This window comes from Muntiacus reevesi, chromosome 9 (genome assembly GCF_963930625.1).
Source record: "Muntiacus reevesi chromosome 9, mMunRee1.1, whole genome shotgun sequence".
Classification (NCBI taxonomy): domain Eukaryota; kingdom Metazoa; phylum Chordata; class Mammalia; order Artiodactyla; family Cervidae; genus Muntiacus; species Muntiacus reevesi.
Window position 1 is genome coordinate 34786723 of NC_089257.1, and position 13478 is coordinate 34800200.

Sequence of the window (13478 nt, forward strand, 5' to 3'; positions counted from 1 at the left end):
TCTTAAGTATTAAAAGCAAACCTAACGATTAAATTCGTTAATACATCTGCCCATTACATTTAGCCATTAAAAGGTACTGAGGAAGAAAAGTGCCACTAAGAGTTTGCTAAATATATCAAGAAGGTAATCTGACAGCACCCTGTAACTTAATCAGTTCCTTGGAAGAGGTAGAGGGCTGGTGGAATAGAAAAAACACTATGGGGTCACCAGCTCTGTGTCAGGCATTACAGTATATTAGATACACACAATGTATATAAATAAACACACACATATGAATATAATTTTCAAATAAACACACATATATGAATAAATCTTCAAATAAACACTTCTTTAACTTCGCTGATGAGGAAACTGAAGTTTGATGAGTTACCCAAAATAACAGGTGTAGCTAATGTACCTTTTTTTTATAGCTTTACCCTTTACCTCCAAAAACTTAGGAGTTTATATATTTTTTTAGAATGTTATACAAATGGAATAATACAGTATATTCTCTTTGTTATATGGCTTCTTTCAGTTGGCATAATTATTTTGAAATTCATCCATGCTGGTGTATATCAATACTCATTTCCTCTTACTGTTGAGTAGTACTCCACTATATGGATGTGCCATGGTTTATCTGTTCAAATGCTTAGATATTTCTGTTGTTTTCCAGGTTTTTTTTTGCTCTAACAAATAAAAGAAGCTATGAACATTCATAAATACGTCTTTGTATGGGTATATGCTTTCATTTCCCTTGGGTAAAAAGATAGGAGAATAGTTAAATTGTCTGGCAGGTAAATGTTACTTTTTAAGACAGCTAAACTGTTTCATCAGTACTAAAGGGTTGTATCATTTTACATTCCCATCAGCAGGGTAAAAGAGTTTTTTGTTCTACAACCTCACCAACACTTGCTATGATATAAGTCTTTTTCATTTTAGTTGCCCTATAGGTTTATAGAGGTATCTCACTGTGGCTTTAATTTTTATTTCTCAATGATAAATGTTATTGAGCATCATTTCTTGTATTATTTGCCATCCCTATATCTTCTTTGATAGTTTGTTTTGAATCTTTGCCCACTAAAAAAAATTGTTACTTATTATTAAGCTTCAAGAGATCTTTATATATTCTAAATATAAATCCTTTGTCAGATATATATTTTGCAAACATTTTCTCCAACTCTGTGAGTTGCCTTTCACGTCTTATTTTTAATTCTTAAAAAAAATTTTTAATTGAAATACAGCTGATGTACAATGTTCTGTTAGTTTCTGGTATATAGCAAAGTGATTCAGTTACATACATATATTCTTTTCAATTACAGTTTATTGCAGGATATTGAATATAGTTCCCTGTGTTATACAGTAGGACTTGTAATCCATTCCGTATATAATGGCTTGCATTTGCTAACTCCAAACTCTCAATCCATTCCCCACCCTAATCTTGCCTTGGCAACCACAAGTCTGTTCTCTCCATCTGTGAGTCTGTTTCTGTTCTGTAGATAAGCCTCTCTGTTGTTCTTTTTCAAAACTGTTTTGGCCCTTCTAGATCCTTTGCAGTCCCATGTAAATTTCAGAAACTGTTTCCCAATTTTTACCAAAAAGCCTGCAGAGATTTTGTTGTGACTGCATCGAACCTATAGATCAATTTGGAGAGAACTGACATCTTAATAACATTGAAGTTTTCTAATCCATGAAAATGATACATCTATTTACTTCAGTTCAGTTCAGTTCAGTCGCTCAGTCGTGTCCGACTTTTGCGACCCCATGAAATGCAGCATATCAGGCCTCCCTGTGCATCACCAACTCCCAGAGTTTACTCAAACTCATGTCCATCAAGTCGGTGATGCCATCCAGCCATCTCATCCTCTGTCGTCCCCTTCTCCTCCTGCCCCCAATCCCTCCCAGCATCAGGGTCTTTTCAAATGAGTCAACTCTTCGCATGAGGTGGCCAAAGTATTGGAGTTTCAGCTTCAACATCAGTCCTTCCAAAGAATACCCAGGACTGATTTCCTTTAGGATGGACTGGTTGGATCTCCTTGCAGTCCAAGGAACTCTCAAAAGAGTCTTCTCCAACACCACAGTTCAAAAGCATCAATTTTTCGGTGCTCAGCTTTCTTCATCGTGCAACTCTCTCATCCATACATGGCCACTGGAAAAACCATAGCCTTGACTAGACGAACATTTGTTGGCAAAGTAATGTCTCTGCTTTTTAATATGCTATCTAGGTTGGTCATAACTTTCCTTCCAAGGAGTAAGCGTCTTTTAATTTCATGGCTGCCATCACCATCTGCAGTGATTTTGGAGCCCCCCAAAATAAAGTGTGACACTACTTCCACTGTTTCCCCATCTATTTGCCATGGAGTGATGGGACCGAATGCCATGATCTTAGTTTTCTGAATACTGAGCTTTAAGTCAACTTTTTCACTCTCCTCTTTCACTTTCATCAAGAGGCTTTTTAGTTCTGCTTCACTTTCTGCCATAAGGGTGGTGTCATCTGCATATCTGAGGTTATTGATACTTCTCCCGGAAATCTTGATTCCAGTTTGTGCTTCATCCAGCCCAGCATTTCTCGTGATGTACTTTGCATATAGCTTAAATAAGCAGGGTGACAATATACAGCCTTGACGGACTCCTTTTCCTATTTAGAGCCAGTCTGTTGGTCTATGTCCAGTTCCAACTGTTGCTTCCTGACCTGCATACAGGTTTCTCAAGAGGTGGGTCAGGTTGTCTGGTATTCCCATCTCTTTCAGAATTTTCCACACTTTATTGTGATCCACACAGTCGAAGGCTTTGGTGTAGTCAATAAAGCAGAAATAGATGTTTTTCTGGAACTCTCTTGCTTTTTTGATGATCCAGCGGATGTTGGCAATTTGATCTCTGGTTCCTCTGCCTTTTCTAAAACCAGCTCGAACATTCATGGTTCACGTATTGCTGACGCTTGGCTTGAAGAATTTTGAGCATTACTTTTACTAGCATGTGAGATGAGTGCAATTGTGTGGTAGTTTGAGCATCCTTTGGCATTGCCTTTCTTTGGGATTGGAATGAAAACTGACCTTTTCCAGTCCTGTGGCCACTGTTGAGTTTTCCAAATTTGTTGGCATATTGACTGCAGCACTTTCACAGCATCATCTTTCAGGATTTGAAATAGCTCAACTGGAATTCCATCACCTCCACTAGCTTTGTTTGTAGTGATGCTTTCTAAGGCCCACCTGAGTTCACATTCCAGGATGTCTGGCTCTGGGTGAGTGATCACACCATCGTGATTATCTGGGTCATGAAGATCTTTTTTGTACAGTCCTTCTGTGTATTCAGGTCTTCTTTAATTTGGCTCAGCAAAAACTTATTCACCACAGTTTCCAATATATACAGCTTGCATATATTTGCTAAATTTAATCTTTAAATATTTGGTGTTTTTTGATGCTACTGTAAATTATACTTTCAAAAATTTCACTTACCAATTTCATTTACTATGCACTTGTTTGGTGCTAGTACATAGAAATATGATTTTTGAATACAGACTTGAACCTCATGACCTTGCTGAATTTCACTTATTGCTTCTAGTGATCTTGTGGTACACATCTTGTTGTATTTTCTGTATGTGATCATATCATCTGCAAACACTACATTGGATAAGACTTCCACCAATACACTGTTGAATAGAAGTGGTGACGATGTATATCCTTGTTTTAGTCTTGATTTTAAAGGTAACTTTTAAAAACATTTCATGGAAATGTGGTAGATGCTGTAGTTTACAGGTTAAGAAACTTCCCTTCTATTGAGTTTGTAAAGGGTTTTGTTTTGTTTGTTTTGGATCATAATAGCTGAATTGTATGGAATGCTTTATCTGAATGTAGAGCTATCATCACGTAGTTTTTCTCCTTTATTTTTTAATATGATGAATGACGAGAATAGATTTTCTCAAATATTCTGTTATTTTAACTGTGCTGAGTTGCTCAGTTGTGTCTGACTCTTTGCAAGCCCATGGACTGGGATCGTTTCTGTCCATGTGATTCTCCAGGCAAGAATACTGGAATGGGTTGCCATGCCCTCCTCCAGGGTTTGCGGATAAACAAATGAATTGTGTTATTAACTTTAAAATCATCAGGGACTTCCCTGGTGGTCCAGTGGTTAAGAATCTGCCTGCCTTGCAGGAGACATGGATTTGATTCCTGGTCCAGGAAGATTCCATATGCTGTGGAGCAACTAAGCCCACACGCTGCAAGTAGAGAAAGTCCGCACATAGCAACAAAGATCCCACTCGGTAAAAAAAAAATGTCATCAGAAAAACACAAATCTGGCTGCACATAGAAGGGACATTATTGCCATAGTTTGATGAAGATTCTCAGAAAAGACAAGTTTAAAAAAGTCATAGTATGCCTTCAGCTTTTCAGAGTTTATCACTTTCCCATTTGAGGAAGACAAGAATGAGTCCCAGAAAGCACAGAGTAAAGGCATTTGGCAGAACTGCAGGATGGGCCAGGTGCTGAGATATGACAGGGAAGTGGTCACTAGGGGTGAGATACTCTCTATTTTCTGCTTCTAAGCTTACTTACCAGGGCCAATCTTCGGCTCTCAGAAGTAATTCAAAGCAAAATTCTTCTGTGGGGTGAAATGAATGTCTCTGGTTATCCAGGTAGCAGGGCACGTAAGAGAGAGCAAGAACTTCATCAGCACATGGTCCAAGCAAGCTAAGTACAGGTAAGATTCTGGGGACAGACTACTTGTATATTATCAGGTCAAGGGTGTGTAACACAGAAGACTCTCAACATATCTGTATCTGGAGTCACACTCCTTCACTCTAGACTGGTGGCCTGTCTAGTGGACAGCCATTCTCTGAAAAATCCCTTCCCTTTGCCTTCACTTTGGGAATTGCCTTCACCTCTTTGTGTTGTATTTTCTATGTCTTGTTTCCTATGTCTTCCTCCTTTCTGGTTTTCTCATTTTGGTCAAACACATCCTTCCACAGGTTTCTGAGCACTAGTTTATGGTATATAAGTTTTTTTTTCCTTTTTTTTCACGAACTTGAATGTATGAAAATGTATTCTGTCACCATACTTTATCAATACTTTGGCTAGGTATTATCCTGTAACTGGCTTCCAGTTTTCCTTTGCAAGTCCAAAACCATTCTGATCCCTGATCCTTTGTATATATTATATCTACTTTCTGACTCTAAACTTGTAGAACTGTCCTTGTCCAGAATTCTGAAACTGGCATGGGTCTATTTCCACCCACTGTGCTAAGCACACAGTAGGTTCTTTTAATCTATTGACTCTTATTTTTCAATTATAGGATATTTTCTTGAATTGTTTTGGCGATAATTTCCTCCCTTCCCTTTCCTCTACACAGTACCCCTTCTCTTTTTTATGCTGGTCCTGAAATCAGAACCCCTATTGAGTTCCTTCTATTCTCCATTTCTTTCCCACCATTCTGATGGCACCCAGGGACCACGGACTTGAGGAAACACTTGCTATTTGTCCATAGCAAATGGTGAGTGGGTCCAAGGGTCCTGAGGCCAAGAGGCCCCATGCTGTCCTGTTCACTCTGAACCATAACATAAGCTCAGTGCCTCTCCTGTGGTGGATGCTTGCTGGTGAATGGGTATGGGGGCTCAGGGACCATAAGACAATCACAATGTGTGTTCAGGAGAAAGAATTCCAATGTCTTCTTTAACTGTATCTTTCAAAATATTCATTTCAGCTTTTTATTATATTTTTAATGTCCATTTTTGGGGGATTCTCTGAATGTTCTTTTTTATAGCATTATACTCTTGATTCATAGATATACTATATTACTAAGAATATTAATGAATTATAATATTTGTTGTCATTTTGTTGGTTTTAAAGTTTCTTCATGTATAAGTTGTTTATTATAAGCTGATTTTAAAAAAAAAAAAGCTGATTTTGTTCTCCCTTATTTGTTTTGGCCTCTTTCATATTGAATGTATTCATCATACATCTGGCACTGTCTCCTCATTCTTAAGAGTAAGTAACTAAAAATGTGGTCCCAAGCAAGTATTCAGTTGTAGCCTTTAGACTAGTAACCTTTACTGTAGGGCTATTTTCCTGGGTCAATTGTTAGGGAACCCTCAATACCAATAAGGCCTTTTAGGCTACTCATATACTCAATAAGAAGATTCTTTCAATATTCTGTCTAGACGTTTTTGCAGTCAGCATTCATAAAGCACAAGGTCACCCAATTTACCTGATTTCAGTATGGCATTTGTATGCTCAACTGTGTCTGGCAAAACCCAATATAGACACACTGTTCACCCTTTCCAGAGATTAAATCTGTAGACTTCTGCAGTTTTTTCATGGCATGAAGTTGGGTGAGGGAACCTAAGCATATAACCATTTCTTAAAGCTTTTAATCAATGCCCTTTATTTTAGACCCCTCCTCTATCTCCTTCACCAAACTGTCTGTTGCTGCTAAGGCTTGATACTTGAGAAAATTCTCTGATGTAAACTGGAGGTTCTTGGCTTAGAATTTGGCTTTCTTGGGTTAGTTACAGAAATTAGCAGGAATCCATTTACTTTCTAGCTTCTAAAATTTTATTGAGTCTTCAACTTGTGGGTTTATGCTTTATAAATAAATTCTTTTGTTAGTTATCGTAGTGTTTCAGAAAGGAGCAAAATTAGATACCTACTGATCTTCAATAGTTTTTTCCCCCATTAATTTATCAGTATCATTCTTCATTTCTCTTTGGGTTTATTCTATAGATCTATTTTCCAATTACTCAAATACTTAGCTCATTATTCTTCAGACTCTCTGTTTCTAATGTAAATATTTAATGTAAAAATGTCCCTCTAAGAACCACTTTAGCTACATCCTATTTTGGTTTATTCTCATTTTGCTTACATCCTAAGTATTTCAAAATTTTTATTATGATTTTTTTACTCATTTACAAGTGTACTTATAAGTTTCCAAATATATGTGCTATTTTGACTAAATCTGTTTTGTTTTAACTAATTGTCAGAGAATGTGCTATGCATGACACCAATTCTTTATAATCTGTTGAACTTTGCTTTAATGCTAGTTTGGGTAGATTTCATAATTACTCCATGAATGAAAAGATCATGCATTTTTTACTTATTAAGTATATAAAATGATTTTGTAACGTTACTCAAATTTTGCCTATTCCTATTTTTTGGTCTAAGCACTGGGCTAAAATATCTCATCATGGTAAAATGGTTACCTATTTCTCCTTTGTAATCCTGCCAATTTTTGTTTAAAATTTTCCACACAAGTTTAGAGTTGCCACTTTTTGGAATGTGGTAAATAGAACCTTTTACTAACAATGTAATGAACACATCTGTTGTGAATAATGCCTTAAATTTCTTTGTTGTTAAAATAGCTAGTCCAGGCTTCTTTTAGTCAATACTGGTATGGTATGTATTTTTTATACCCTTTTCTTTCAAAATTACTATGTATTTATGTTTTAACCATATTTCTTATGAATAGCAGATACCTGGATTTTTCCATTTTGGAGCCTTTGTCTTTTAAATGTTTAGCTCTGTCCATTTATATTTACTGGGATTACTGATATATTTTAAATTATTTCTACCCCTTCATTTTCTGGTTTGTATTTTTCCTCACTTTTCTCTGCTTCCCTTTTCCCCCTTCTCATTTTCTTTGGATTCAGTTTTTATAATCCCATTTACTCCATCTTTTTGTAACTGAAATTATGAAATCAATTATTGTTTTTCAGCTCAGTTCAGTTGCTCAGTCGTGTCTGACTCTTTGCAACCCCATGAATTGCAGCACGCCAGGCCTCCCTGTCCATCACCAACTTCCGGAGTTTATTCAAACTCATGTCCATCAAGTCGGTGATGCCATCCAGCCATCTCATCCTCTGTCGTCCCCTTCTCCTCCTGCCCCCAATCCCTCCCAGCATCAGGGTCTTTTCAAATGAGTCAACTCTTCGTATGAGGTGGTCAAAGTACTGGAGTTTCAGCTTCAGCATCAGTCCTTCCAATGAACACCCAGGACTGATCTCCTTTAGGATGGACTGGTTGGATCGCCTTGTAGTCCAAGGGACTCTCAAGAGTCTTCTCCAACACCACAGTTCAAAAGCATCACTTTTTCGGCGCTCAGCTTTCTTCACAGTCCAGCTCTCACATCCATACATGGCCACTGGAAAAACCATAGCCTTAACTAGACGAACCTTTGTTGGTAAAGTAATGTCTCTGCTTTTTAATATGCTATCTAGGTTGGTCATAACTTTCCTTCCAAGGAGTAAGTTTCTTTTAATTTCATGGCTGCAATCACCATCTGCTTTTAGTAGTTACCAAAAAAGGACATGTAAAATCCAAAATTAAGCACTGGCTATATTGTATCCTCAAATAAAGACCTTGGGAACTATGTAATTAAGAGTATTCTCCTGTATCTCACCTGTTATTTTAACATCATTTTAATTCCTCTTTAAAAATCTCTCAAACTAGATATCACTAAGTCACAATATTTTGTTTAGATATTCCCACACATTTTTCACTTTTCTTCTTCTTGTTCTTTCTTGTATCTCAACTCTTCCTTCTAATAAACATCTTTAAGAAGGTAAACTAGTAAAATTTCTTCCTTTCTATCTCAAAATGTTTTTATATTACCCTGGTTCTTGAAAGATATTTGGATATACAATTCTAACTTGTATACAATTCTTGTATACAATATACAATTCTCTCAACTCTTTGAAGATAATAGTCTACCATGTGTATTGCTCTTGATAAGTGTACTGTAGACTATATGTTATTCTTTTATTGGTAATGTTTTCTATCTCTGAATTTTTTTAGGATCTTTGTCATTGCATTTCAGTATTTTTAGTATGCTTTTTAAAAACAGGTGTCAATCAGGATTCAACTGCAGATAGTATCTCTATCTAAAGCAGAAAATAAATTGTTTCAATTCCAAAAGAAACACTGAATAGATTTAGACACTCCAGAAATGACTTCTGAACACTACTACAGAATTATTTTGCCAAAGGAATTTTTTTTCTTTTTCACATTTACAAACCTGGAGAATTGGAAAGCCTCTGGACTGTTTCATCAGCATCACACCATCTTAGCTATAAATCACAGCTCAGGAAGTTGCTATCACACATTTGCTCCAGAGCTACAATGCACACCCTAGATTCATATAAGAAAATGGATTCCTTACATACTAACACTTCTCCTCACCGTTTAACTTGGTTCTGAATTCAAGTCTCATGTGAATACATGTGATTAGCAAAATCTAAATGCATTTGAAAACTTACCTACAAAGGAAATATGAAAAATATACATTTTAGCCTTTTAGCATCTACATTACAGAAAAGTTCACTTGATGGAGGCTGAAACAATATTGAATGAACTAATCTAATACGCCCGCTTAACCTGATAAAAACTTTCTTTCATTTATCTTGCTTGGGAATTATTGTTTTTGAAGCTGAGGAGTTATCTTTTAAGGATACTAGAAAATCCTCACCTATTATCTCTTTGAATATCTCTTCCTTCTCCATTTTTTCTATTCTCTCCCTTTGGAATTGCAGTTAGACATGTTATTTCTCTGTGATGCTTTCTGGCTTATTTCTTTAGATGTGTCTTTCCACTTAATTAGTTCACTCTTCAAAGGTCTAATTTACTTTAAACTTATCCATTGAGTTCTTTTATTTTGATAATTTTCTGGGGTTTTTTGAAATTAATTTTTATTGACATATATTTGATATACAATATTGTGTTAAGTTTCTACTGTACCACAAAGTGAATCAGCTATATACATACATATGTCCCCTCTTTTTTGGATTTCTCTCCCATTTAGGTCATCTCAGAGCACTGCGTAGTTTCCTGAGCCATACAGTAGGTTCTCATTAGTTGTCTATACAAAAGTGTATATATGTCAATAGTATACATATGGTCAATCCCCATCTTCCAATTCATCCCACCCCATCCTTCCCCTCTGTGTCTGTATGTTTGTTCTCTAGGTCTGTGTTGCTTTCTGTTTTGCTATAAGATCATCTATACCATTTAAATGCTGCTGTGGTAAGTTACATGTGTTTTCTTTCTGCCTCAGACACTTGAGAGCTGGAACTGAAGAAGCTAGCAAGCCAGAAATACCACTAGGCACAATAAAAAAACAGACGGTTCTCTCTCCAAAGAAACAAGAAGAAAGCAATCTAGCATGATAGAAAGCTTACACAATAATCACTATTCTATAGCCATACACCACAGAAAAAACGATAGCCTCACACTCCATTCATCCTCAAAGCCTGAATGGGAAGCCTAGACTTCATTCCTAAGCAGGCCCAAAGAAGGTACCCCAACCTCCTGCTATACTAGTATCAAGCAGTGAGAGGCTGGAACTTTCCCCACTCAGAAGTAACAAGCTCTCCATTTCTTGCAGTGTCTGTGGAGACCATGTGGGGAGCCTGAACTTCCATCTTCATGTGGTAATAACCAGATGCTCTCTCTCTTCACTGTGGTGGTATCAGAGTAGACCTACTGGGGTGTCAGAATTTCTGCCAATGGCCAGAGGTAACAAGGTCATATCAACAACCTCAGATATGCAGATGATACCTCCCTTACCGCAGAAAGCGAAGAGCAACTTAAGAGCCTCTTGATGAAGGTAAAAGAGGAAAATGAAAGAGCTGGCTTAAAACTCAACATTCAAAAGACTAAGATCATGGCATCTGGTCCCATTACTTTATGGTAAACAGATGGGGAAAAAATGGAAACTGTGGCAGATTTTATTTTCTTGGGCTCAAAAATCACTGTGGACGGTGATTGCAGACATGAAATTAAAAGACGCTTGTTCCTTGGAAGAAAAGCTATGACCAACCTAGAAAGCATATTAAAAAGGAGAGACATCACTTTGCTAACAAAAAGGTCTGTCTAATTAAAGCTATCGTTTTTCCAGTAGTCATGTATGGATGTGAGAACTGGACCATAAAGAAAGCTGAACACTCAAGAATTGATGCTTTTGAACAGTGTGTTGGAGAAGACTCTATTTTTTTTTTAATTAATTTTTTTAATTTTGTTTTTTGATGCTGGGCTTTTTTTTTTTCCCATTTATTTTTATTAGTTGGAGGCTAATTACTTTACAATATTGTAGTGGTTTTTGCCATACATTGACATGAATCAGCCATGGATTTACATGTGTTCCCCCTTCCGATCCCCGCTCCTACCTCCCTCCCCATCTGATCTCTCTGGGTCTTCCCAGTGCACCAGCCCTGAGCACTTGTCTCATGCATCCAACCTGGGCTGGTAATCTGTTTCACCCTTGATAGTACACTTGTTTCAATGCTATTCTCTCAGAACATCCCACCCTCGCCTTCTCCCACAGAGTCCCAAAGTCTGTTCTATACATCTGTGTCTCTTTTTCTGTTTTGCATATAGGGTTATCATTACCATCTTTTTAAATTCCATATATATGCGTTAGTATACTCTATTGGTCTTTATCTTTCTGGCTTACTTCACACCTCCGAGAATATTGGAAATAAAAGCAAAAATAAACAAATGGGACCAAATTAAACTTAAAAGCTTTTGCACAACAAAGGAAACTATAAGCAAGGTGAAAAGACAGCCCTCAGAATGGGAGAAAATAATAGCAAATGAAGCAACAGACAAAGGATTAATCTCAAAAATATACAAGCAACTCCTGCAGCTCAATTCCAGAAAAATAAATGACCCAATCAAAAAATGGGCCAAAGAACTAAACAGACATTTCTCCAAAGAAGACATACAGATGGCTAACACACACATGAGAAGACTCTTGAGAGTCCCTTGGACAGCAAGGAGATCAAACCAGTCAATCCTAAAGGATATCAACATTCATTGGAAAGACTGATGCTGAAGCTACAATACTTTGGTCACCTGATGCAAAGAGCTCACTTATTGGAAAAGATCCTTATGCTAGGAAAGACTGAGGGCAAGAGGAGAAGGGGGCAACAGAGAATGAGATGGTATGGATGGCATCACGAATCAATGGACATGAGTTTGAGCAAACTACGTGAGATAATGAAGGACAGGGAAGCCTGGTGTGCTGCAGTCCATGGGGTTGCAAAGAGTTGGACATGACACAGCAACTTAACAATAACAACAATTAAATTGTGTCAGTAGTCAGAAATTTGTATGCAAATATGACATTGCTAGAATGTTTACCACACATTAAAATAAGAAATAATTGCAGTCTTACAGATTCTCATAGTGAATAGAAAAAGAAGAGACACTCTCCAACTGATCTATGAGGCAATTATAGTTTACTGTAAGATACAGAATATAGTTTCCTGTGCTATAAAGTAGGACCTTGTTGTTAATCTATTTTATATATAGTAGTTTATATCTGCTAATTCCAAACTTCTAATTTATCCCTCTGGCCCCCTTATTTGGCAACCATATACTTGCTTTCTATGTGAGTCTGTTTCTGTTTTGTGAATAAGTCCTTTTTTATTTATGTCCTATTTTAGACTCCATATATAAGTAATACCATATATTTGTCTTTCTCTTCGTGACTTACTTCACTCAATGTGATAATCTCTAGGTCTATACATGCTGTGGCAAATGGCATTATTTTTTATATACTTTTTTAATATTCCTCTCTGTGTATACATATATATACAGTGGAATATCATATATGTGTATATATATATCACACCTTTATCCATTCATCTGTTGAGGGACGTTCAGGTAGCTTTCATTCTTTGGCTACTGTAAACAGTGTTGCCATGAAAATCAAGGGGCACATAGCTTTTGGAATTAAGAGTCTTCTCTAGATATATGCCCAGACGTGGGATTGCTGGATCCTAGGATAACTCAATTTTTAGTTTTTTAAGGAACCTCCAATACTGTTTTCCATAGTGGGTGTACCAATTTACATTCCTACCAATAGTGTGAGAGGGTTCTCTTTTCTCCAAATCTTCTCCAGAATTTATTATTTCTAGACTTTCTAATGATGGCCATTCTGTCAGATGTGAGGTGATATACCTCACTGTAATTTTGATCTGTGTTTCTTTAACAATTAGCAATATTGAGCATCTTTTTCTATCTTACTGGTCACCTGGATGTCTTCTTTAGAGAAATAACTATTTAGGTCCTCTGCTCATGTTCTGAATGGGTTGTTTGTTTTTTGTTATTTAGATGTATAAACTACTTGTATATTTTACAAATTAAGCCTGTTGGTTGCACTGTTTGCAAATATTTTCTCCTAGCCCACAGGTTGTATTTTCACTTTGTTTATGGTTTCCTTTGCTGTGCAAAAGCTTATAAGTTTGATTCACTTTGTTTATGGTTTCCTTTGCTGTGCAAAAGCTTATAAGTCTGATTAGGTCCCATTTATTTATCTTTATTTGTATTGACCTGAAAGACTGACCTAAGAAAATATTGGCATGATTTATGTCAGAGAATGCTTTGCCTGTGTTGTTTTCTGGGTGTTTCATGGTGTCATGTCTTATAAAGCCATGTCTATAATCCATTTTGAGTTTATTTTTGGGTATGGTGTGAGAAGTATTCTAACTTCACTGATTTACATGTGGGTGTCCA

General features: G+C 36.7%; 1 protein-coding gene across 1 annotated transcript in view; it reads right to left on the bottom strand.

Moving 5' to 3' along the window:
- Positions 1-13478, bottom strand: part of ACER3 (alkaline ceramidase 3) — a 148081-nt gene that overhangs the window by 15721 nt on the left and 118882 nt on the right. The gene's annotated exons all lie outside the window — the stretch shown is intronic.